Genomic DNA, 27276 nt, shown 5'->3' with positions numbered 1-27276 from the left:
GCTCAACATCACTAATTATTAGAGAAATGCAAATCAAAACTACAATGAGGTATCCCCTCATGCCAGTCAGAATGACCATCATCAAAAAAATCTACAAACAATAAATGCTGGAGAGGGTGTGGAGAAAAGGGTACCCTCCTACACTGTTGGTGGGAATGTAAACTGGTACAGCCACAATGGAGAACAGTATGGAGGTTCCTTAAAGAAGTAAAAATAGAGCTACCATATGATCCAGCAATCCTACTCCTGGGCATATATCTGGAGAAAACCATAATTCAGAAAGATACACACACCCCAATGTTCACCGCAGCACTATTTACAATAGCCAGGACATGGAAGCAACATATGTCCATCAACATAAGATGTGGTACATATATACAATGCGATATTAACCATAAAAAAAGGAAGAAATAATGCCATTTGCAGCAACGTGGATGGACCTAGAGATTGTCATACTGAGTGAAATAAGTCAGGCAGAGAAAAACAAGTATTGTATGATATTGCTTATATGTGGAATCTAAAAAAAGGCTACAAATAAACTTAACCACAACACAGAAGTAGAGTTACAGATGAGGAAAATAAACTTATGGTTACCAGGGGTTAAGGGGTGGGGAGGGATAAATTGGAAGATTGGGATTGACACATACACGTTACTATATATAAATAAATAACTAATAAAAACCTACTATATAACACTGGGAACTCTACTCAATACTCTGTAATGGCCTATATGGGAAAAGAATCTACAAAAAAGTGCATATATGTATATGCATAACGGATTCACTTTACTGTACACCTGAAACACAACATTGTAAATCAACTATACTCCAATACAAATTAAAAATATAAATAAATAATTTTAAAAATTAAACAATAAAAAATATATTTTTTAATTAAAAAATAAAACATAGTAGATAGCCTAATGTTTTAAATACCATCCTTATTTTCAGAATGTCTATTTTCTTGATATAATCTCTCTAAAGTTAATGTTTGGGAATATTAGATAACGCTAAATGAAGATGCCATTAGAGGTTAAACACACTTTAAATTCTATTTTCCGTCACTAAATATGTCTTTATCTACCTCTTTTTTAAAAAGAAATCTTCATTTATATTTTCATTCCTTTCCAGGCCCCAGAATGAGAAAAATTACTCTTTTATTCTAAAACAAAGTCTTCCTTCTCTGTTTCTTCTCTCTTCTCTCTGGATTGTCTTGGGTCATGGTTCATCAATTAGCCCTTTTATTTCTTTGTATTTTCAGTCTTGCCCTGGCTGTGTGGGCCCTTTCCCTTCTGCGACACCGCCCCCCCCAAGAAAAACACTCAAAAAACAGACTCTTCTAGGTGTTGATAGCTTTGAGAAATCTTCCCTTTATACTTCCATTTCAAGCTATCATTCTATATTTCTTCTTCCTGTGTTTGATAAAGGCAGTTCTAGTAAGAACAAGCTTCACAAAAATCCTTCTACTACTATGTGTTACATCTTTAAATGTACTACTTAAACTTGCAATGCCCTCACTTCATTAAAAATGGCTAGGACACAAAGTCTTGTTCATTTGGCCCCAGTCCTCAGAAATCACATGCTATTCTGCATTCTTCACTGTTCTCTTTGCTGAGAAGAGAAAGCAGGAGCTGTGGATGATAGTAAGAGTGAGAATTAGTTTATCCTAGTCTCTAGCAGGAGAGGATATCTTTTGTTGTCTTCTCAGGTGATTCTAAGAGTATTCTCATTCATATGAGTGTGGTTGACTTTAAGGGACATACCACCCATTCATTCCTTATATTATGGTACTTTGAATCATTATTTTGTGTGCATTTTTCCTAAATTACTATCTTATATTAAGGAAGGATTCATACTTTACACTAATTTGTTTTTCTAGTACGTCGCACAGGGTCCTAAACCTTTAAGATGATCAGTAATTTTGGTGTCTATTGATAAGTCAGTAATCTCAACATGCTGGTGTGTGGAAAGTTATTTGGAACACAGTATTAAGTGGGAGACAGGCATAGAGATGGGAAAATCGGGTTTGGTAATTTTAATATGGAAGCATTTCCTTATTGTATCTTTTTAGCTTTGTTCTAGAGAGAGACAAACAGCAAATATTTTAGCTCATTCCTTCCATTTTTTCCATTTCCTTCAAAATAACTAAGCTATTTGTAGACTAGCAGTTTGATACATCTACCAAATCGTTACAGAAGCAAATCAGAGACACAAAGGAGGGAAAGATGATGAATTTGAGAAAGTATTCATTTTTCTTGAGTTTCCCAGTTCCTTCCAAGCAACCAAGAGTGTTTACGCTTCCTATTGTTTTCAGTTCTGGCATAGTCAAAGCCAATATGATGTGAATAGAAATGAATATCTTTAATGGAAGAATCAGGTTATGACAAAAAAAAAAACAAAAACAAAAGCAAGGTTGTATTCTAAATAAACTATTTTAGTACCCTTGGTTCCATACTCTGTGACATGTTCTTAAAGCCCTTGGAAAGATTCAGCTAACAATCCAATTTATATTTCAAAGCAGACACGGTAAAATCCTAAGGGAGAAATTCTGTGACTTACCTTGATTAGTTCTTTAAAATCAAAATAAACATGAAAGAAAGACCAGTTCATGTGAAGAAGAATATAAATAATTTCTATTGCAATAATAATAATATGGTGTAGAGTCAATGCAGAGGTAATACCGGATAATATTTCTTGCTTAAAAAGACTTGTTTCATGTCATAAAACACTTTACATTCAGATACTATTTGAAATTAATTATATATCCTAATCAGGAAAAACTGCGAAGTAAATATAAATTAGTTTAATTTATTAAATGTTGAAAATAAATGCTGTAATAAGAGTTAAATTAATAGGTGCATTCAAAAACATACAGCCCATTCAGCATAAAGTGTGAATCTATGCATGTGTGGCAGAATAGCTGGTGGGTACATCTGACCTGTTATTAGAAATAGCTGGCTTGAAAGCTAATACAAGAGCTTGGTACTGCTCTTTCCTCAAAGCATAATGCAGATTTATCATGCTTTTCCTTTGGGGTAGATGAAGTGCTGACATAACAATTCATTGCAAAAATCAGTATGTTTAAATCCAAAAGGACAAACTACTTCAGAAACACTTTGCCTCTTTAAAGGCAATTTTCAGAGCTGCCGCTACCCTAGAACTTTGTCCAAACTGTTTCTTCCTCTTAAAAAGCACTATAAATAAATCTGTTCTGTGACCTTCAATTCTCATCCTCTCCAGCATGTATAGCTTGTTATTAAAAGAGAAAAATATCTCCTTACTTAAAAATTGTACATATGTACAATTTATACATTACCTATCTACCTTATTATACTTTCTAATCAGCTGTCTAAATTTGCTTTGCATATGACCTCTTTTTGGAAAACATTCACTTGTCTCTGTGTTCCTTGGAAAAAGTGAGCTTATTTCAAAAGTTTACATGCACGTGTCTCTGTGGGCAAACACACATGCACGTGCATACACACGCACGCACACACACACACAAGAGTGCTTTAAAAGTTTTCCCTCTGACGTTGTCCCATGCTCATCCAGCATTCCATTTCCCTACACTGAAGCAACTGACTTCAACTTCTTGTTTCATCTTTACCAGCACTTTACTGTCTTGAATCCCCTCAGCCCAGCATTAGATATTCTCATCAAAATCTTATCCAATAGAGGGAGATGCAGGAAGATGGCAGTGTGGGAAGACATGGAGTTAGCATCTCCCCACAACTAGAGCACCTGCCGGCCGCTGGTGGGGGACTCTGATGCCCAAGGAGATGCGAGGAACCCCAAAGTGAACCCGTAGGACGTAGGGGGACTGAGTGGGGAGGAGAACTGGAAGCCAGACAGGATTGGTGCCCCTGAGGCCAGGGAGATCAGGAGAGGCAGGAGGGAGGGACTCTCCAGGAGGAGCAAGAGAGGAGTGGAGGACAATCGACTGGCCCACTCGGGTTGTGGAGCCTGCTGAGCTCCCAAGCCAGTAACCCCCCTCCAAGTCCCCATCCAGGCCATGTGGGTCCTTGGGGGCATAGGAAGGAGGCTGAGGGGAGAATGGGAGAGGCAGGTGGGAGGGACCTTCCGGGAGGAGCAGGAGAGGAGAGGAGGGCATTTGCCCCACGCACTCAAACCCAGGAAGCCTTCTGGGCTCCCAGGTGAGGTCCCCTGCCTTCTGAGATCAGGGGTGGGGGGCACACCTGGGCCCCTTCTGTTCCTTGAGCTTAAGCCCCACCCCCCACATCCCCCAGTGCCTTTTGCAGCCCTGTGGGTCCTAAGCATAGACCCCACCCACCACCCAAATCTCACCCTTGCTTAGACCCTGCCACAGCCAAGGCCTTCCCCACCCAACTTTTTTTCTTTTCCCTCCTCCTCTTTTTTACTACTGTAGTACTGATGTACCTTCTGGTTGTTGATTCATCTATATTTTTATTTTTATATTCTTTCTAACATATCTGTTAGTTTCCTAGTCGAATTTTATTTTTTACTTTGTTATTGGCTTTTTTTTGATGCCCCACGCTGCTTGCAGGATCTTGGTTCATGAGCTAGGGGTCAGGCTAAAGCTTCTGTGGTGGGAGCTCTGAGTCTGAACCGCTGGACTAAAAGAGAACCTCAGAGCGCAGGGAATATTCATCAGACTGAGGTCTCATGGAGTTCCTCATATCAGCACCAAGACCCAGCTCTACCCAATAGCCTACAAACTCCAGTGTTGGAAGCCTCAGGCCAAACAACCAGTAAGACAGGAACATAATCCAACTCATAAAAAAAAAAAAAAATGGCAAAAAAATATGTCACAAATGAATGAGCAAGGTGAAAACCTAAAAGACCAAATAAATGAAGAGGAAAAGGCAATCTACCTGAAAAACAATTCAGAGTAATGATAGTAGAGATGATCCAGAATCTCGGAAATAGAATGGAGGCATGGATTGAGAAAACACATGAAGTGTTTAACAAAGATTTGGAAGAACTAAAGAACAAACAGAGAGATGAGCAACACAATAACTGAAATGAAAAATACACTAGAAGGAATCAATAACAGAATAACTGAGGCAGAAGAACAAGTAAGTGAGCTGCAAGACAAAATGGTGGAAATAACTTCTGAGGAGCAGAATAAAGAAAAAAGAATGAAAATAATTGAAGACAATCTTAGAGACCTCTAGGACAACACTAAACGCACCAACATTCGAATTATAGGGGTCCCACAAGAAGAAGAGAAAAAGAAAGGGACTGGGAAAATATTTGAAGAGATTATACTGGAAAACTTCCCTAACATGGGAAAGGAAATAGCCAGCCAAGTCCAGGAAGCACAGAGAGTCGCATACAGGATAAACCCTAGGAAAAACACACCAAGACACATATTAATCAAACTAAGAAAAATTAAATTCAAAGAAAAAATATTAAAAGCAGCAAGGGAAAAACAAAAACTAACAAACATACAAAGGAATTCCCATAAGGTTATCAGCTGATTTTTCAGCAGAAAGTCTGCAGGCCAGAATGGGGTGGCTGGATATACTTAAAGTGATGAAAGAGAAAAACGTACAACCCTACAACCAAGATTATGCTACCCAGCAAGGATCTCATTCAGATTCGATGGAGAAATTAAAACCTCTACAGACAAGCAAAAGATAAGAGAATTCAGCACCACCAAACCAGCTTTACAACAAATGCTAAAGAAAATTCTCTAGGTGGGAAACACAAGAGAAGAAAAAGACCCAAAAACAATCCCAAAACAATTAAGAAAATGATAATAGGAACATACATATTGATAATAACCTTGAATGTAAATGGATTAAATGCCCCAACCAAAAGACAGATTGGCTGAATGGATACAAAAAGAAGACCCATAACTATGCTGTCTACAAGAGACCCACTTCAGACCTAGGAACACATACAGACTGAAAGTGAAGGGATGGAAAAAGATATTTCATGCAAATGGAAATCATAAGAAAGCTGGAGTAGCAATACTTATATCAGATAAACTAGACTATAAAATATGAAGACTGTTACAAGAGATAAGGAGGGACACTACATAATGATCAAGGGATCAATCCAAGAAGAAGATATAGTAATTATAAATATTTATGCACCCAGCATAGGAGCACCTCAATACATAAGGCAAATGCTAATAACCATGAAAGGAGAAATCAACAGTAACTCAATAACAGTAGAGTACTTTAACACGCCACTTACACCAATAGACAGATCATCCAAACAGAAAGTAAATAAAGAAACACAAGCTTTAAATGACACAATAGGCCAGATAGATTTAATTGATATTTATAGAACAGTCCATCCAAAAATTCAGAATACACTTTCTTCTCAACTGCACATGGAACATTCTCCAGGATAGATCACATCTTGGGTCACAAATCAAGCCTCAGAAAATTTAAGAAAATTGAAATCATATCAAGCATGTTTTCTGATCACAAAGCTATGAGGTTGGAAATCAGTTGCAAGAAAAAACCTGTAAAAACACAAATACATGGAGGCTAAACAATGCTCTACTAAATAACCTAGAGATCACTGAAGAAATCAAAGAAGAAATAAAAAAATACATAGAAACAAATGAAAATGAAAACATGATGACTCAAAACCTATGGGATGGGGCTTCCCTGGTGGCACAGTGGTTGAGAATCTGCCTGCTAATGCAGGGGACACGGGTTAGAGCCCTGGTCTGGGAGGATCCCACGTGCCACAGAGCAACTAGGCCTGTGAGCCACAACTACTGAGCCTGCGCATCTGGAGCCTGTGCTCCACAACAACAGAGGCCGCAATAGTGAGAGTCCCATGCACCACGATGAAGAGTGGCCCCTGCTTGCCACAACTAGAGAAAGCCCTTGCACAGAAACGAAGACCCAACACGGCCATAAATAAATAAATAAATAAATTTTAACAAAACAAACAAAAAACCTATGGGATGCAGCAAAAGCAGTTCTAAGAGGGAAGTTTATAGCAATTCCGTCTCACTTCAAGAAACAAGAAAAATCTCAAATAAACAATCTAACCCTACACTTAAAACAGCTAGAGAAAAAAGAACAAAGAAAACCCGAAGTCAGTAGAAGGAAAGAAATCATAAAGGTCAGAGCAGAAATAAATGAAATAGAAACGAAGAAGATAATAGCAAAGATCAATAAAACTAAAAGCTGGTTCTTTGAGAAGATAAAATTGATAAACCCTTAGGCAAACTCATCAAGAAAAACAGAGAGAGGATGCAAATCAATAAAATTAGAAATGAAAAAGGAGAAATCACAACTGACACTGCAGAAATACAAAGGATTATAAGAGTCTACTACAAACAACTATATGCCAATAAAATGGACAACCACGAAGAAATGGACAAATTCTTGGATAGGTACAATTTTCTAAGACTGAACCAGGGAGAATGAGAAAATATAAACAGACCTATCACAAGTAATGAAATTGAAACCAAAATTAAAAATCTTCCAACAAACAAAAGTCCAGGACCAAATGGCTTCACAGGCAAATTCTATCAAACATTTAGAGAAGGGCTAACACTGAACCTTCTCAAACTCTTCCAAAAAATTGCAGAGGGAGAAACACTCCCAAATTCATTCTACTAAGCCACCTTCACCCTGATACCAAAACAAGAAAAAGGTATCACAAATAACCAAAATTATAGACCAATATCCCTGATGAACATAAATGCAAAAATCCTGAACAAAGTACTAACAAACAGAATCCCATAGCACATTAAAATGATCATACACCATGACCAAGTGGGATTTATCCCAGGGATGCAAGGATTCTTCAATATACGCAAATCAATCAATGTGATACACCACATTAACAAGTTAAGGAATAATAACCATATGATCATCTCAATAGATTCAGTAAAAGCTTTTGACAAAATTCAACACAATGTATGATTAAAAACTCTCCAGAAAATGGGCATAGAGGGAACCTACCTCAACATAATAAAGGCCATATATGACAAACCCACAGCAAGCATCATACTCAATAGTGAAAAACTGAAAGCCCTTCCACTATGATCAGGAACAAGACAAAGATGTCCATTCTCACCACTCTTATTCAACATAGTTTTGGAAGTCCTAGCCACAGCAATCAGAGAAGAAAAAGAAAACAAACTGGAAAAGAAGAAGTAAAACTGTCACTCTTTGCCAATGACATGATACTACACATAAAAAATCCCAAAGATGCCACCAGAAAACTACTAGAACTAATCAATGAATTTGGTAAGGTTGCAGGATACAAAATTAATGCACAGAAGTTTCTGGCATTCCTATTCACCAACAATGAAAAATCAGAAAGAGAAATTAAGGAAACACTCCCATTTACCATTGCAACAAAAAGAATAAAATAACTAGGAATAAACCTGCCTAAGGAGGTGAAAGACTTGTACTCAGAAAACTATAAGACACTGATGAAAGAAATCAAAAATTACATAAACAGATGGAGAAATATACCATGTTCTTGGATTGGAAGAATCAATATTGTGAAAATTAGTATACTACCCAAATCAATCTGCAGTTTCAATGCAATCCCTATCAAACTATCAATGGTATCCTCACAGAATTAGAACAAACAATTGCACAATTCGTATGGAAACACAAAAGACCCTGAATATCCAAAGCAATCCTGAGAAAGAAAAACGGAGTTGGAGGAATCAGGCTTCCTGACTTCAAATTATACTACAAAGCTACAGTAATCAAGGGAGTATGGTACTGGCACAAGAACAGAAATATAGATGAATGGTACAGGTTAGCATGCCCAGAGGTAAACCCATGCACATATGGGCACCTAATCTACAACAAAGGAGGCAAGAACGTACAATGGAGAAGAGACAGCCTCTTTAATAAGTGGTGCTGGGAAAACTGGACAGCTACATGTAAAAGAATGAAATTAGAACACTACCTAACACCATACACAAAAGTAAATTCCAAATGGATTAAATACTTAAATGTAAGACCAGACACTATAAAACTCTTAGAGGAAAACATAGGAAAACACTCTTTGACATAAACCACAGCAAGATCTTTTTTGACCCACCTCCTAGACTAAGGGAAATAAAAATAAACAAATGGGACTTAAACTTAAAAGCTTTTGCACAGCTAAGGAAACCATAAAGAAGACCAAAAGACAACCCTCAGAATGGGAGAAAATATTTGCAAATGAAAACAACAGACAAGGATTAATCTCCAAAATATACAGATAGCTCATGGAGCTCAATATCAAAAAAACAAACAATCCAGTTAAAAAATGGGCAGAAGACCTAAATAGACATTTCACCAAGGAAGACATACAGATGGCCAAGAGGCACATGAAAAGATGCTGAACATCACTAGTTATTAGAGAAATGCAAATCAAAACTACAATGAGGTATCACCTCATTCTGGTCAGAATGGCCATCATCAAAAAATTTAGAAACAATAAATGCTGGAAAGGGTGTGTTGAAAAGGGAACCCTCCTACACTGTTGGTGGGAATGTAAATTGATACAACCACTATGGAGAACAGTATAGAGGTTCCTTAAACTAAAAATAGAGCTACCATATGACCCAGCAATCCCACTTCTGGGCATATACCTTGAGAAAACCATAATTCAAAAAGAGACATGTACCACAGTGTTCACTGCAGCACCATTTACAATAGCCAGGATATGGAACCAACCTAAATGACCATCGACAGATGAATGGATGAAGAAGATGTGGCACATATATACAATGGAATATTACTCAGCCATAAAAAGAAACGAAATTGAGTTATTTGTAGTAAGGTGGGTGGACCTAAGGTCTGTCATACAGAGTGAAGTAAGTCAAAGAGAACAACAAATACCATATGCTAAGACATATATATGTGTGTATATATATATATATATATATATATATATATATATATGGAAGCTAAAAAACAAAAATTGTACTGATGAACCTAGTTGCAGTGCAGGAATAAAGAGGTAGACATAGACAATGGACTTGAGGTCTTGAGGGGGAGGGTTAAGCTGGGACAAAGTGAGAGTAGCATCGACATATATACACTACCAAATGTAAAATAATTGGCTGGTGGGAAGCAGCAGCATAGCACAGGGAGATCAGCTCGGTGCTTTGTGATGACCTAGAGGGGTGGGATAGGGAGGATGGGAGGGAGGCTCAAGAGGGAGGGGATATGAGGACATGTGTATGCTTATGGCTGATTCACTTTGTTGTGCAACATAAACTAACACAGTATTGTGAAGCAATTATACGCCAATAAAGATCTATAAAAAAAATCTTATCCAATGGTTATCTTTGTAAAAATATATATCATGAGGGATATTCCTGTTTAGAACCATTTGCTAAGGTAACTACAGTTTCTTACTCTTTAACCTGGCATTAATAAGCCTCCATTTTCCCCACATGTATCTTCTGAAAGGCAATATTGCCTGGTTTTGGAGAGCTCAAGATCCTGGAGCCTAGCTGTCTGCATCAAGGCACAATTCTGATGCTTGCTTATGAGAACCTCAGCAAGCTATTCTGTAGTTTTGGGCCTCAAATTTTTCCATCTCTAAAGTTGGGATAATAATTGCATTTTCCTTGTAGAGTTTTTAAAATAATTAAATGAGTTAATATAGTTGAAACACTTAAATGGTGCCTAGAACATAGAAAATGCTATTTGTGTGTCTAATCCTATTTTATACACTATACAAATTCAAATGATTCTGATTGTTTGTTCTAATTTCATTATACCTTATTTTCTCCCAGATTTTGACATTTGTGTGTACCTGACTTTGCAACCTCCTATACTTTCTCTTAACATCTAAAGACATATTTTGCATGTTTCTAAGTATGTTCTGTTCCACATAAAGCCAAGTATGTTTTTTTAATTAATTAATTTAATTTTTATTGAAGTATATAGTTGATTTACAGTGTTGTGCAAGTATGGTTTTAATGTAAGGGCTTCAACTAAGGAAAACCAGACAGGCATGCAGGAAATATTATGAAAACAACACCTCTTGATTATCCAATGCTGACAGTAAATGATAAGAAGAGAGTAACTGTTTATAATGATTGCACCTGGAACTTTACTTCTTTGAAAACATCTTTGAAAATTTTATGTGTTAATACAAATCACATGTTAAATTATTGAAAAATACAAAAATGGTGAAATTTGTAAAAAAAATCTTTTGAAAAACTAATGCATTGAGAAAGGAAGATAAAAGGATATAACACCAAAAGAAAAAAAAAAAGCATCCTACTAAAAAATGACAAGAAACAAGAGAGCAAACAAATTATAGCAAAGGAGGAGAGTCATGCCTAGTCCTGTAAAATGCACATGATTAGCAAAATATAATCAACTGGGAAAAATGCAACTTTAGAAATATTCATTATACTTTTGAGTATCATAAAGCAATGTCATTAAGAGTAAAAGGCAAGGAACAAATTTATACTTCATTGATAAATAATTTTATGTGATACACTACACTAGGAACCTACCATGGTTTATAGATTGTTTTGAAATGTATTTAATGTATATTATTTAAAGTGTTTGTCTACTTTCATTAGGCTCTGAGTTCCTTGAATATTGCATCTAGCAATTTGTTGATATGAGTGACTTAATGAAGATTTGTTCAATTGAATTGATTTTAGCCTTTTGGTTATAGTATATAAATTGCCACTTAAAAGGGCTAGATAGTGCTACCAAGTTCTTTTAGCCTTATGGTCTTCAAAGATCTCCATTCATAAATGATACGTATGAAATTGAACTGCTATACACTGCTCAACAGAAAAATGTTGGGGCAAAATCTGGATGGGTGTAAAGATATGAATGAGTGGCATTGCCTTTGCAAATTATGTTATATATAAAATCTATTACCATCATTTAAAGAGTGACTGAGCATTATTTTCAAGGTTTTCATTAATTTTGTTACCTTCTGATATTTTGGGAAGGGCTTTTTGATTCTTAAATTGTTAATGCTAAGTTTTTCATTTATCTCTGTAATTTAGTGCTATAACATATGTTAGAGAATGGATATAGGAACTCTTTTTTTTTTTTTGCTGTACGCAGGCCTCTCACTGCTGTGTCCTCTCCGTTGCGGAGCACAGGCTCCCGACGCGCAGGCTCAGCGGCCATGGCTCACGGGCCCAGCCGCTCCGCGGCATGTGCGATCTTCCCGGACCGGGGCACGAACCCACGTCCCCCGCATTGGCAGGCGGACTCTAAACCTGTGCCACCAGGGAAGCCCTGAGGAACTCCTTGTACTCACAGTTAATACCTACTTAACTTTTTTCTCTTTTTTGGAAGGTTCCCTAAAATTTAGTTGTCATAGGATTTCCTATATACTAAAATATCTAGGCACTTCTGGCCTTTGATATTGATGTAACCTAAATAGCCAAATCGATTTTAAAAATAAGTTTGAAGTTTTCCAGCAATTAGACATTTTTCTTAAGACTCTTCATAATGGCATAAATATTAATAAATTTGTTAGAACTGGATGGTAGTAGGGCAGTGTTTTTAATCTTCTTTGAAGCAACAAGAGACCCAAATCTCCCTGGATTAAAATAATATCTTTTTATTTGTTGGTGGAAAAAGACATTTTTAATGAAATGTTTGATTAGACAATCTCCATTTCTCTTTGAAGGCAATTCTTACATATGAACTCAAAAATCCCTCTTCTATGCCCGTAGAACTGCAGATTGTGCCATGGTTAGATCAAGTTCTCTTTGATTCCCACCTTAGTTGAACACATTCTTTTTCTCTAAATGCGGTGTTTTGAAGCCTAAGGAGTGTTATATTCACAGGCTTTTTATTATACATATAAGTTTAACATTTTGACAACAGTGTTGAATGTTGGGATAAGTTTAATATGCGTGATCTATATAGTTAACAGACATCGAAGTTTTTTTTTTAATGTTTTAAAGTCTATACATTATACATAAACATCATTATATAACCAATATCACTTTCTTTTGATTATTGAAACAAAAACTCCTATTACTTGACTGAATCACAGTTTTGTTGTCTGAACTTCTAGAGTCTAAGGATGCCAAATTATCCTATGTAGCAAATCTTTGTTCACAGTTAATTTTTCCATTTTTATAGGCAGTTCTCTACCTTCAAACCCCAATGGATATATGATAAAAGTAATTTTTTATGGATGTTTCATAGAGGGTGCAAGCCTTGTCATTACGTTAAATAATCTATGCACATTTTTCTTTTCCATCATTTCTTCTTTGAAATTCAAAAAATATTACAGATATTATGATGTTTCCAAACCATCCTCAGGGATCACTGTTCTTATTGTCAATCCTTTCTGAAAAGGGAAAAGGAAATTTGTTATAGAAAAGCTTTTCCCGCCGAGTACTGGTATTTTGTCTTCTATGTAGCAGAACATTGAATCTATCGTTTCTAAGACTGCTCTGAGAATTTTATAATTGTAGCACTTAGATTTGAGAGACATAATTTATCATCATTCTGTTGGCAATTGCTGTAGTATTTAAGTCAAATTCAAAAGTACTTTTGGAATTTCATTTCTGAAGGTTATGTTGACCTTTCATTTATGTTGAATAAGTAACCTAAGTTTCTCTTTCATTTGGTAAATCTAGTCTATGTTATAAAGAAAAGTGTTTGTATTTTTATTTCTTTTAAAAATATATTAATATATTGTCATTGAGAATATATTCTGTTTATTACCCCTTTCGGCATGAGGTCCAACCGTGAAAGAACCACTTCCTATGGTCCTTTTGCCTTAGTATATTTTGGTAACTCTTAAAATACTTTCAAGTTTAACAGAGTTAGATTTTAATACGTTTATGTTATCTGTACTTATCTAAGTAAATGTTTAGTTACACACATGGAAACTGTCTCTATGGCTTTGTACAAGTTAACCTCTGATGCAGAGATTTATAGAGATATTTGTTTCCAGGTGTAGTTAATATTATATTTTCATTTCTGCTTAACATTATAGACCCAGATATGCTTGCAATTGTTGATGGACTAGTTGCCTTTCAAGCAAAAAAAAAAAAAAAGTGATAATGTGTAAGTCCTGTTGTATATTTCTTTTGTTTATGTACAGTCATGCATTATGCTTTTTTAAAATAATGACGTGCTTTATTAGCAAATTTGCATACAGTGTATCCCAATGGATTAAAAAAAAAAAGCTTCCAAAACCATTTGGTTATCTACTTGTACTGTTTATCAAATTCTTCCTTTTATTTTCAAGTTTTAGCATGCTGATGAGTACCCTTCATAGTTTTAGTTCCCCCCAGATGAATATCTCCTTTCTTTGCCACTCCAGTGTTTCCTGTAAGATTAGCTATTACGAGTCCTTAAAATTAACTGATCATATGATTACACTATTCATAACATTAATATTCACCGATGCCTGCCATTTAAGGAATTCCATATTCTGGTACTGTCCAACTTTGCAAAATTGTAATTCATTTGTTTTCTATATATTCTCTACACCAGTCCCAAAGTGATGGTATCAGAGTGTTTATTACATGTACTTGAGGAGATAAAAAGCTTGCGCCAGAATGTAAATCAAAATACTTTATAGGGCTTCCCTGGTGGCACAGTGGTTGAGAGTCCGCCTGCCGATGCAGGGGACACGGGTTCGTGCCCCAGTCCGGGAAGATCCCACATGCCGCGGAGCGGCTGGGCCTGTGAGCCATGGCTGCTGAGCCTGCATGTCCGGAGTCTGTGCTCTGCAACGGGAGAGGCCACGGTGGTGAGAGGCCCGTGTACTGCAAAACAACAACAACAACAAAAAAAAACCTTTATAAAGCATACTCTAGTTAAGCTTCCATTACATTTTCATGGTAAGATTTTCTTGATAAAGGAAGCAGTGTATTGCTTTACCTGGTGAAACAAACTCCTTATTTCTTCATGATGGTTACAAACAATTCTTGGATCATTACTACTCCATGTATGACACTTTTAGTTATTCTGCTTGTACTCTAGATTTACACATGACTACCCAGGGCTTTTCTAACTTCCCTAGGAAAATTCTACCTATATAATTTAGCTGATGCTACTTTCTTGTATAAGGAAAGATCTATCTCATTCCCTCTATGAGTGATTTACTCATCCTACAATTTCACAGTTTTCCAAGAACACTGCTAAATTCAAGAGATATAGAAATAATTACAATATTTCTCTGGCTGAAAAATTTCACTTGTTTATATCTCTGAGCATGAGTGAGCTTTAAATTTATGAAACCTTAAAATTACTATTAGCCAGTAGAGAAATAGTTTTCATTACTTGGGTGTGCATACAAGTAGTTCTTGAGAACATGACTGGACAATTTTAATATTTTGACATAATGTTCCACATAAGGGTCCCTTGAGGAAGGAATATGAGTGTTTATTATTTTCTAATATCAAGAAAATACCAGAATGAATGTCTAAGGCTTAGAGAAAATCCAAGGGACAAATATGGAACACTGTTTTAAGAAATATGGTATGAACCACAATCATTACTTCACAGAAGATGACATTTTATAATAGAACATGGCCATAAATGATTTTGAAAAGTGATTAAAAGTAGATCTTTGAATGTGAAGAAATTTTAGGAAATCCATAACAATTTATTTCATGAATATTTTTCTTTAAATGCATACAGAATTAAACACTAACTGTATGCCAGAAAGGCATTTTACATAATTTAACTAAATCAGTACCTTTACCATAACCCTGTAAGTTTTACAGGTAAGAATAATGTGAAAATGAATGGATTAATAACTATGAGGCTCCCAGAACAATGCCTGGCCCATGTCAAGTATTATATTATTGCAATTATTTCCAATTCAGAGCTGAGGAGTCTGAAACAGTGAGGTTAGTTAACTCTTTAAGTCATGGCTAGCTCATGGAAAACCTGACATTAGAACCCAAAGATTCTAATTTTTAATTTTTATCCTTTACTGCCCTTTAGCCTTGAGTTACACCAATAGTCAATAACTTCCTGTGCAGGGGATGAATAATTCAACAAACATGTACAATCAAACATGTAGACAACAATGTGCTTGAATAGCTTTGATAGAGGTACATAGAACATGCTGTTAAAATTCTAAGAAGCATTACCTTCACCAGACTTTGGTAAATAGCAGGGATGGCTTCTGGTTGGAAGGATTGTCCAAGGCAAATTTTGAAACAGGAATAAAACTTAGGTAAAGACTTGGTGTTGACAATAAAGGAAGAGGTATTTGCAACAGCGGTCATCCTGTAACATTCTCCCACTTGTTTACCTCATAGAAATAGAATAATACTTTCTATTTCTTCCCTCTTTATTTTTCTCCTTAGTATGTATCACTATATATTTTACTTATTTTGTTAGCCTCTTCCACTAAAGTGTAAATGAATACGGGCAGGTATTTTGTCTCTTCCACAGCAGTATTCCCAGTGAATAATGGAACTGCATGTGGTTCATATTGCTTGATAATTGAAATCTTATCAAGGTCTCTGTGTGTGTGTGTGTGTGTGTGTGTGTGTGTGTGTGTGTGTGTGTGTGTGTTGGGAGTGGGTGGAGATAACTTTAGGCAGGTAGGCAAAGACCATGGTAAGGTATGCTGTATTAAAGTGTTTGGACTCTATATTTTAGGTGATGGATCTTAATTAAGATGGTGATGTAGTCCACTTTTTAGATTAGAAATGTCTATTGAAACCATTTGGAAAATAAATTGGAGAAGTATAAAGAAAGGCTTGGACACCAGTTAGGTAATTAATACTGTAATCTAGGCCATTAAATTGTAACAGTTAATGAGAACTATTGAATTGAGACTCTAGATATTCCTTATAATCCCAGTTGAAACTGATTTCTCATATTGCACAGGAAAGGGAGGGTTATGTTAGAGGAGCAGATATAAGCCCTGTACTATTATCTAGCATCCTTCTCTGACAAGTTTATTTATCTCATGTTTAAGTGACTTGGTTGAACTCTTAGTAAGCAAATTACTTATAGTGATTTCAAGAGTGTGCAATAGGGATTACGGTATTTAACTGTTGACTATTAGGAATAAGTATCCTGTTAAAATTGTCACATATTTGGTAGTCACATATTTGATTTTCCAACTGACATTCCCTCTCTCATCCAACTTCCTCACATCATAACTTTTTTTTACTATGTTTTATCCCATTTCTAGAACCACAGGTTTTATCAAAGAGAACAAAGGAACTTTTTCTCCTAAAGAAGAAAATACTCTGTTTTGGGACATTTGCAGCTCTGAACTTTCCAGATTTGTTTTGTTCAATATAATTCACATATAAAGGCAATTACTTCAAAGCATCTTCTGATACTTTCTTAAGATTATTAATGACTTATAAGGTTTTTTTGTATGTAATGAGTTACAATCCAAAATTTAGTGAGGGGAAGCAGTAAACACTGTTGTTTTAGATAATGTGTTATATATTCTAGATATGACATGAAATGTTTTGTACTGCTTGACTGTGCCATCATAAATTTCTTAGCAAATATTAACTTTTTATAATGTTTGCCTGTATGTTGCATGTAAGTATAACATTTAAATCATTTAAGAAGTTCTTGAACATTAACTATCTTTCATTTAATATGGATAATTAAATGATTTACAGCCATAGTCTGTATAGCATTGATACAGGGCTAGGCCAATGAACCAATGATAGAAAGTGAAGAAATACTCCTGTACGTGTATGGAAACTTGGTATTTGATAGAAGGGGCAGTGCAAAATGAGTAGACTGTTCATTCTGACTAGTCAATAAATGGTTGTGGGATAATTGACAATTGAGAAAAAAAATTTTCTTTTTCTCTGTTTTTTTAAAATAATTTTACTTCATATGTATGTAATATAAATAGTATGTAGTATTTTATAACTTATGTAGACTAGTGTCTTACTCAGTGGTAAGGAAACATTTCTCCAAATTGATCCCTTGTTAGCTGGGCTCCTGCGAAAGACATTGGCCTTCTGCATAGATGCATAGAGACAAGCAGCCTTAGTTGACTACAAAGTTTGGCCCATAGCCCTTTCCTAGCCAAGTCCTTATCATGAGGGAAGGAATGAGGGACAGAATATCTCCCAACCATAAGCAGAGATAGCAAATAATGCCCCATCAAATAGCTGCAACATCAAATACTAGACCCCAGCCCCTGGATTGTACCACAGGTGGGACTGATGTTGTACTGGCAGAATAGGGCTAGAGCCAAGATTCTGCATGTTATATTTTAGGACCAACCCCTGATGACACCAGAAGTAGGTTCCCTGATCATGCAGCTTCAAAGCCCCTCAGTCAAACGTTGGGGTTCCTTTTTAAGTTCTCTTTAAGTGTGATGTCTGGCCCTGCCAGATAGCTGTGCAATGTCTTCAAGGATGACAGGTATTGGGTGACCTATGCATCTGCTGCTGATACTGCACTGGGAGGTTTCCCCATTCCAGGCTGCACCAACAGACTTGGGCTCAGAACTGCTTAGCTGTTTGCTCCTGTTGGCATGACACATACTATATGTAGGTAATTAAGGATTCATCACTTACCTACTAGACATTACGTTGGAAAGGTATGATAATTGCATGGAAATTTTAATAAAATCATAATGGAAAAGAATATGCTATTTTATGCAAAAAAAAACCCACAACAGAACAAGGGCAAATAGAGTTCTACATAAAGAAGAGTTTAGCAGTTTAGCATCTAATTTTTTGTGTGTAAAAATAAATTTCCAGAAAATAGTTCTTCAGCTAAAGTGGAAGTATATCTTAATCTGATATAAGGAAAAGTTTTACAAATATAAATTGGTAGAATTGCTTTAAAATAAAGTAAAAATTGTGGGAAACTGAACCTTGTATTCATCTAGTAACATCTAATCAGGAATTCTGATTAAATACATATAAGAAAAAAAATGGATGAGTGAGCAAAAGAATGATAGGCTCAGGGACGAATCATCCAGGCTTCCCTTGCTAGTGTTCAATAGCAAGCTGGAAAAGACATCATTTGGTACCAATAAATTTAGTTTAGCACGGGAACCTATCACTTGGGAAATTTCTCATCTCTTCATGTATTAATTTAGGAGTACTATGTGGAAATGTCAGCATTTTAAACATTTTCCTGTCAAATCTCACCATATTTGTTATTTCCACCCAAATATCCAGGTACTAGGCAGGTACTATCAAGAGCCAATTGTGCACCTGTAGTCATTTTCATTTAGCAAATGGTACAAAGCTAGTGTGAAATGGAAAATGCCATCTTTACAAATGTATTCTCACTTGGAAATTTCACATGCTTTATGTGCCCTGCCCCAGCAGTGCTTATATTAATCCCATAATGCAAAAATGTCTAATTAGAACGAATTTGATAAGCAGCCAGTTATCTGCATTAAACATATGTGTTACTATTCGTTGTACAAGTAAACCTATTATTTCCAAGAGAAATCAGAGTCATTAGATCATAAAGGCTTACTGAAATAGAACTCTGGTAAGTAAAATTAGGGATTTCTATTTTAGAAGAAAACATACATATCATTTCAAAGTAAATGACACATTAATAGACATAATTAGCACTATAAGGTGTTCAAGTATCTTGAGAAGATTAATATGAGTATTGAGTTTGAATGTGGTAAATTGCTTCAGAGGCCATCTACATATTCTATTATGAGGGTTTTAAGCATATTAATGCTTTAAACAGGCTTAGGAAGTAACAGATATTCTTTGAAGCAAGAAACAAGAAAATGAATATAAGAAGAGAATTGAACTCCCCAAAATTATCAGAGATTCCTTACGAACTAAACGTCCTCCTTTTTGATCTTAGTGACAAATTACTGACTCATAGCATCACAAAATAATTCATCATCTGAAACTGAGCTCCATAATCATATCTTGCTGCTTCTCAATTTCATGGGTGCACCATTCTTTCAGTATTGTGCAGGGATTTACATTCCTTATAGTAAGATTTCAATGGAATGATACAGTTTCAATAATAACTAGAGTTCTTATCACACTATTCACACTTCCACTGATAGTTAATGGGTACTATTTCAGCATCTTAATTGCTTCATGAAATAACTATTTTAAGCAATTTATTCTTATGAACTTAAAATAATATTTCATTTTCAGATAATGCAATTGCTGTCCATGAGGCTTTCAGGATAAAGTTCAAACTCATTAGACAAGCTGATACCTAAGATACTTCAGGATCACTGTCTTCATTTGTGTTGTAATTTCTTCTGTCTTTCAGGTTCTCAAGCCCCACCCATTTCAGTTGTGCTGAAATTCTTACAGATTGAGCTGGGGGGTTGCTACTTCTTTGCCTTGTCCTTTCCTCTCCACTTGATTTCTTTCATTCACCCTAAAAGATTCAACTCAGCCAAATTTTCCAATATTTTATTTTGTCAAAGAACTCAAGAGTTTATTAGATCTATTTCCTTGTTCTGATTTTACTTTCTGCTTATCTAATTATGACACTAATCCTGCCAGTATAATTCCTGATTTACATGTTAGTCTCTACCTCTAGATTTCAAAATCTTCTAAGACCAGGTGGCTGTTTATCTAACTTTGTACACTCAATATGTAACATAGTCTTTGTTTCAATGTAGGTGTGCTGAATTTTTTAAAATGAAACTAAGTCAATATTACCAAATCAATTATACAAAAATGTCAAATGATAACATAGGGGACCAAGCCAATAGAGTACTGATCTTAATTCTCACCTCCTAATTTGAAATAAGTAATGCAGTTCACAACAATGCCAGGATTATTGATTGACTGATTGATTATTCATTCACTCAACAAATATTAACTGAGGGCCTGCTATGTGCCTGGCACTTTGTGTGAGGCATTATATAAATTTGTTAAACAAAGATATCCAGGCTTAGCCAACACACTACTCTAGTCATGTAAATAATAATGAAAAACTAAACCATATAAATAAAAAGTTTGAATATATTGAAATTTCCTATGTGTGAACTGTGTGCTGTCAATATAGACTATGATGTTCCAATAGTATATTAGTAGTGGTAGATTCCAAGGGAAGAATGATGGAACTGGTCTCATGTCTCTGCCAAGACTTTCCATTGATTTAATTGCTTTGTGTATTGTTTCACCATTTCCCTGTAGGCCTTGCTTTCTTCTGTTAGACCATACAACAGTCTTTCTAGCAAGTTATCCTTAAACTTTGCACCAGGTAGTTTTGTTCATTGGTTGCATTCCTCCTCAGGACACAGTTCCTCATCCAGCCAAGCAGAAATTCTACATCCTTTTCTTAAAGGACCTGATATCTTCTCAAGCACTTGAATAGATGTTTTAAATTGCTCATGTTAAAAGAATAATCAGCTCACTAAAATGGAATAAACACTGGTAGGTGGTTGGTAGTGAAGGTACAGATCATCAAGAAATACATATATAGAGAATAAAGATACTAAAAACTTGCACTGTTTTTACCCTGTCCTATTTCCCAGATATTGTAGCTATTATATTATCAAAACCCGTCAAGAAAGGAAAATGTAACATTCCCATAGAAAATATCAGAATCCTTGACTTATATGGAAAAAGAGAGATGAAAAGATTTTTAGTAGGCTAGTTAATAAAGCCAGATATTTAACACAGTATCTCATTAATTATTCCTACCTAGGTCCTTCCTAGGTTTGGTAAATTTATTATTTTTTTGAATATGAAACTAAATTATATGTTAAGCTGACCCTCTTTACCCAAATGCAAATTAAGCTTTATTCCCTCCCCCCACTATTGAAGTTATTCTAGTACTTTTCTTAAACTTTTCTACATAAACCAAATCTGAATGACTTCTGTGTCTCCAAATATAACTAGAATTTACTGATGTTATGTTAAATGTCTCATTAATAGTAATAATATCAATCCAAATTTTCAATGTGAAATGTGCCATTGCAAAAAATTAACCATGACAGCTAACAATTTGAATTTTTATTTTTGATTTACTAATTGTTATGCTAAAATATCAGTAAGTCATGCTAAAATATCAGTAAAATGTCAGTAAGCACTTTATCAAAATTTAACTTAAATTGAAACATATTACATGTTACTTAGGTATTTCTGAATTGGGACATGTCAGATAGTTCCTTCAGTAAAGTTGATTTCTTCAGAAAATATTTTCCAGCTAATCTCGAAAAGAACAATTCCCACGAGTGAGGCAAAAAATTAATATTGAAAAGGTTATACTTAATGAAATTGAGGGTAGAACTGGTATTCAAAAATAAGAAAAATTAGCTTGTTTAGGCTTTTCTTTACATGTTCCCACTTTATACTTTTTAAATAGACTATTTTCTAATGAGTTTTAGGTTCACAGAAAGTGGCATTTCTACTCATTTTTAAATTGTAGATATGCATAAAGCTATTAATTTCATTATGGTTGAGACAGAAAAACGCCAGAGTTCCAAAACCAAGTCCAGCATTAATATATTAAAACATCACATTCATAGGTGACAAATGATCATGTTTCTAAGTTGAGAAATAAAAGAGGTGGCCTATCAAGTGTCCACTATACATATATAATATATAGTCCATTTTAATAACAGACTATTTTTTCCCGTTCCCAAAACCTATTGATTTTTCTTATAGACAGTTTTGTGTGCTATTAAGAAAAAAAAGAGGAGATATTAGCTTTTGTTGCTTCTAATGCATGGGGAAAATACCAAAATACAGTTCATATTTATAAATTTTTCACCAACATTTAACAATTCACTATGGGACCTATGAAGTCCAAGGAAAATGCTTTTTTTTATTATTAAAACGCTTCCTTGAGTATCAGATAAATCTTTTAGCAAATGCCGCTAGCATTTTCAAGTGACACAATAAAAATTACCTAATATTTATCTACCTGTACTATTTATTTAAAAAGTTGAAAATTATAACCTAGTTACACTGTCACTATCTTTCTGTTTCTTAAGGTTGGAAATTCCTCACACTTTAGAAAAATGGAATTTTACTTGTGATATATGAAGGTTGATTTCTGAGAAATAGTCATTAAAATATTTTGCATAGACATTTTATATATAATCATTAGAATATGCTGGCTTATGGTAGCAAAAATATAATAAAGAAATTAAATGATATATCCTGTAAACACCTTTAATAATATTGACAACAATATTATTACTGTCCATGATATTTATAGGACATCTATTATGTAAAAGTTACTGTGTTCTTATTCTAGTTGCTGCTTCATAGGAATACATAAATTATTAGAAAACATGATATGTGATAAAAAGGAAATATATGAGGAAGTCATTGCATTACACTTTAACTATTTGGAGGAAGTAGAATTAGAGATTAATAGGAATTTCACAATGGCAATGGGCAGGGAGAGCAAATGAGATAAGACAGAATGCAAGAATACATTCATGTAATTGAAAATCCTGGGCACATTCAGAATAAAAATGTGTTACTCTTGGCTGGAACAGTGTTAATCACTTACAAATGTTTTTGTCCATTCTATTTTTCCTAGAAACTTGATCCACTGATTTTTTCCACCTAAAATCTCAATCTAGTTTTTTATCTAATCCTGATTAGGATAATAGAAGTATCAACAACTACATCTACTCATGATGGGGCTTAAAATTTTTAGGTTTTACTCTCAAATTTGGAACTCAGTGACACACTGACAATCAGAGTTATTGTTTTCTAAGTTGCCCTTGATGCCAGTATGTTTACAGTATCTTTTACTAGGGACCACAGCTCTAAAGCCATGTTGTACCAACATCACTGCCTTTTTTTTTTGACTTTTTCAGTCTTTCTCTATGTTGTGCCACCCCTACTGCTATGTTTAATTTATTATTTTGCAATATATACTATATGCCCTGCAAAACACAGCACTATTAAGAACATCAGACCTTTGACAGAGACCCATATTCCTTCTTGTCTTTTTCCTGGATGGGAAATATGTTTCTTCCACTCATAGATAAAAGAGGTGTCTGTCTTTCTGATCTCTGGATTCCCTACCACTGTAATCCATTCACCTGAATGGTCATGTGCTATTATGCAAAAGTTATTATGGTATTAAAAGTTATTATGGAGAGTAAGGGATTGTGTAAAAATTAATATCACTATGGCTGAGTGTTTGGCATAGTGTCTTTCACCAGGGAGATGATAAAGGAGAAGGAATTTTCTAGGGAAAATGTTTAGTTTACTTTTTGACTTTCTGAATATGAGTAGCCTGTAAGTTAAATGAGCCAAGATTCTTGACAGGCAAGGAGATATGTGGACGTGTATCTCAGAATAGTGATCTGGGCCAATTAAATGATTTAATTACTTTATAGTAGTGATAGAAGTCATGGAAGCACAAGAAAAAGTTGTTTGAGCTGAACATCATCATATGCATTTTGGTGTCATCAGCATAGGAGTAGAATCTAAACTCCCACCGTTGACCAATATTCTAAGGTTATAGTGATTAACTATTTCTGTACAACAAATCATCCCCAAAAGTAGTGGCTTAAGGCAGCAGTCCTTTAGCACAGCATCCTTTTTGTCAGTAATCTGGACAAGGCTCAGCTAGGCAGTTCTGAGTATGGCTGTGTTCACTCATGTGACTACAGTCAACTGTTGAATTGGGTAGAGGCAGGTTGATTTTGGCTGGTCTCATGTGTGATGGTTTATCTCTGCTCTGTGTGGTTTCTCAACTTCTAGGAGGCTGGCCTGGGGTATAAGCAATGCAGACAGAAAGCAGAAGAATGAGAGGCCTATGGAAGCCTAGATTCAGAACCTGTACAATTTCATTACTACTCTATCCTGTTGGTTAAAGCAAGTCACAAAGCCAGCCCAGATTCATAAAGTGAGGAAATAGACTCCATTTATTGATGGAAGAGACAACAAAATCAAATTGCAAAGGATATGGAAAAGATATTGACATTTTTACAAATAAGCTATCACAAAAGTGAAAGAGTAGAAATACATGGAAGAGGAATACCAGATAATCATATGTGCACTAAAATTGACTAGAAGAATAGATGAAATTCAGAAATTAAGAATTCAAATGAATTGCTAATATTATCATGTATTACCATTCTAAAAATTGACTCTTTTGCTTCTAATAATGTGCAAAGATAAACGGCTGCTAGATAGCAGAGCTGTTTGTAAACAATTCCAAGAAAGTGCTTTTGAGAACAGTTTTCTGTACACTTCACTTTGAGTACATTTTTTTTAATATCCTGTGTATAAAGGTTTTTTTTTTTTTAAAGTTTCTTGAACGTGACTTGTTCTCATTGCATCTTTTCTACTTCACTTTGTTTTCTGGTTTTTTTTAGATGTTGGGGGTAGGAGTTCATTATTTATTTATTTTTGCTGTGTTGGGTCTTCGTTTCTACGGGAGGGCTTTCTCCAGTTGTGGCAAGCGGGGGCCACTCTTCATCGCGGTGCGTGGGCCTCTCACTATCGTGGCCTCTCCTGTTGCGGAGCACAGGCTCCAGATGCGCAGGCTCAGTAGTTGTGGCTCATGGGCCCAGTTGCTCTGCGGCATGTGGGATCCTCCCAGACCAGGGCTTGAACCCGTGTCCCCTGCATTAGCAGGCAGACTCTCAACCACTGCGCCACCAGGGAAGCCCAAGGTTTTAAAATATATATGTAGGCAGTTGTCACTTGAGAGGAAATATTGGGTGGGACTATTTTTATACTGGGTTGATGGCTGAGCTACAGAGGTGATTCCTTATAATACCTGGTTATATGAACACTGACAGCCAGAAAAAATAATAGTTGTATCTGTTCGCTTACTCAGCAGTGGAGTAAAAGTAAAGAAAAAAATTAAAATGAGAAAACAACTCTGTAACAAGAAATATACTTTTCCCAAATGATTTCCAAGAAATGGTTTAATTAAATACGGATGGCCACAATGTCAAAAGTGCATATTATCTATCACAAAACAGGGTTACAGAACTGAGTAACTGAATATATTATCAAGAAGTAATTCAGGGACTTCCCTGGTGGTGCAGTGGTTAAGAATCCGCCTGCCAATGCAGGGGACACAGGTTTGATCCCTGGTCTGGGAAGATCCCACATGCTGCAGAGCAACTAAGCCCATGTGCCACAACTACTGAGCCTGTGCTCTAGAGCCCACGAGCCACAAATACTGAGCCTGCGTGCCACAACTACTGAAGACTGTGCATTCTAGGGCCCGTGCTCCGCAACAAGAGAAGCAACCGCAACAAAGAGTAGCCCCCACTTGCCGCAACTAAAGAAAGTCATGTGCAGCAACAAAGACCCAACACAACCAAAAATAAATAAATAAAATTTTAAAAAAAGAAAAAGAATTAATTCATATCAGCCCCTGATTTTAAGCCACATGAGGGCAGAGATAGTATTTTGTTCACTGTTGTGTATCCAGTGTTTAAAAGTGTACCTTCCAAATAGTAGGCATTCAATAAATATATGTTAAATGAATGAATACATGCAAGAATAAATGAATAGTATAGGCTTGCTCTGATTAGGGCAATTGCATTTGCAAAATATCGTCCATGTGCTAAAAAAGTATATAAACTCCATTGACCCTTGTAGAATTAGTGTGTAGTATGTGAATAGCAGAGAATTTGCTTCTAAATGGCCAGTCAGAAATATGAATATTAGCAGTCTTTGATCTTACAAATATATGTAAATTTATATACTTCATCTGTTTGTTCAGCAATCATTTGTTGAAACCTTAATTCAACAAAAAGTAGAGGATGTCCTCATATTCTCTCCTGGTCTAGAAGGTTGGCGAGTTGGTCTTGAGCTCCCTGGGTAAGTCATATGTAAGCTGCATATGCAAAGTGCAAAAAAATGCAAATATAAACATATAATAAAATCTAGTTATAGATGAGGAAATTTAGAATCAGTGAAACTGGATTATGAATAAGTTAACTTCCAGAGAGGATGGGCAAGTTGTGTGTTATACAGTTCTAGCAAATGAATTAACATTTTAGCCTTTATGGGACAAAATATCTAGGAGATCAATTTTATTTTGTGGTTTGTAAGTGAAACCTTTTTAATATTCAGTGGCATTTTATTGATTTTAAAGCAAATTTGGACACAGTAGTCAACATCAAGCAAATTCAATAAATAGGAGAACACATTTTCACATTTTATTGAGAAGTATGCAGTTGGGCATTAGCAACAATGATGATTAATACCCAGAGTCATGTGTTATAAAGATTATGATAATTTGGGTACTATATATTAAGAAGCTATAGAGAAATTAAGGAGAAATATTTTATGCTAGCAATCATTTTCTTTTATCAAAGGCAATGATACTGCCTTTTGTTTTACACCAAGTTTTATTAAGTACCTACATTTGAAAACTCTAAAGTTGCTTAGTCTAATAATGATGTAGTTCAGGGACTTATTAGTAGAATTTTAAATTGGTGGTTATAATGG

Source organism: Delphinus delphis, chromosome 5 (assembly GCF_949987515.2).
Source record: "Delphinus delphis chromosome 5, mDelDel1.2, whole genome shotgun sequence".
Taxonomy (NCBI): Eukaryota; Metazoa; Chordata; class Mammalia; order Artiodactyla; family Delphinidae; genus Delphinus; species Delphinus delphis.
This window is presented reverse-complemented; position numbering follows the sequence as displayed.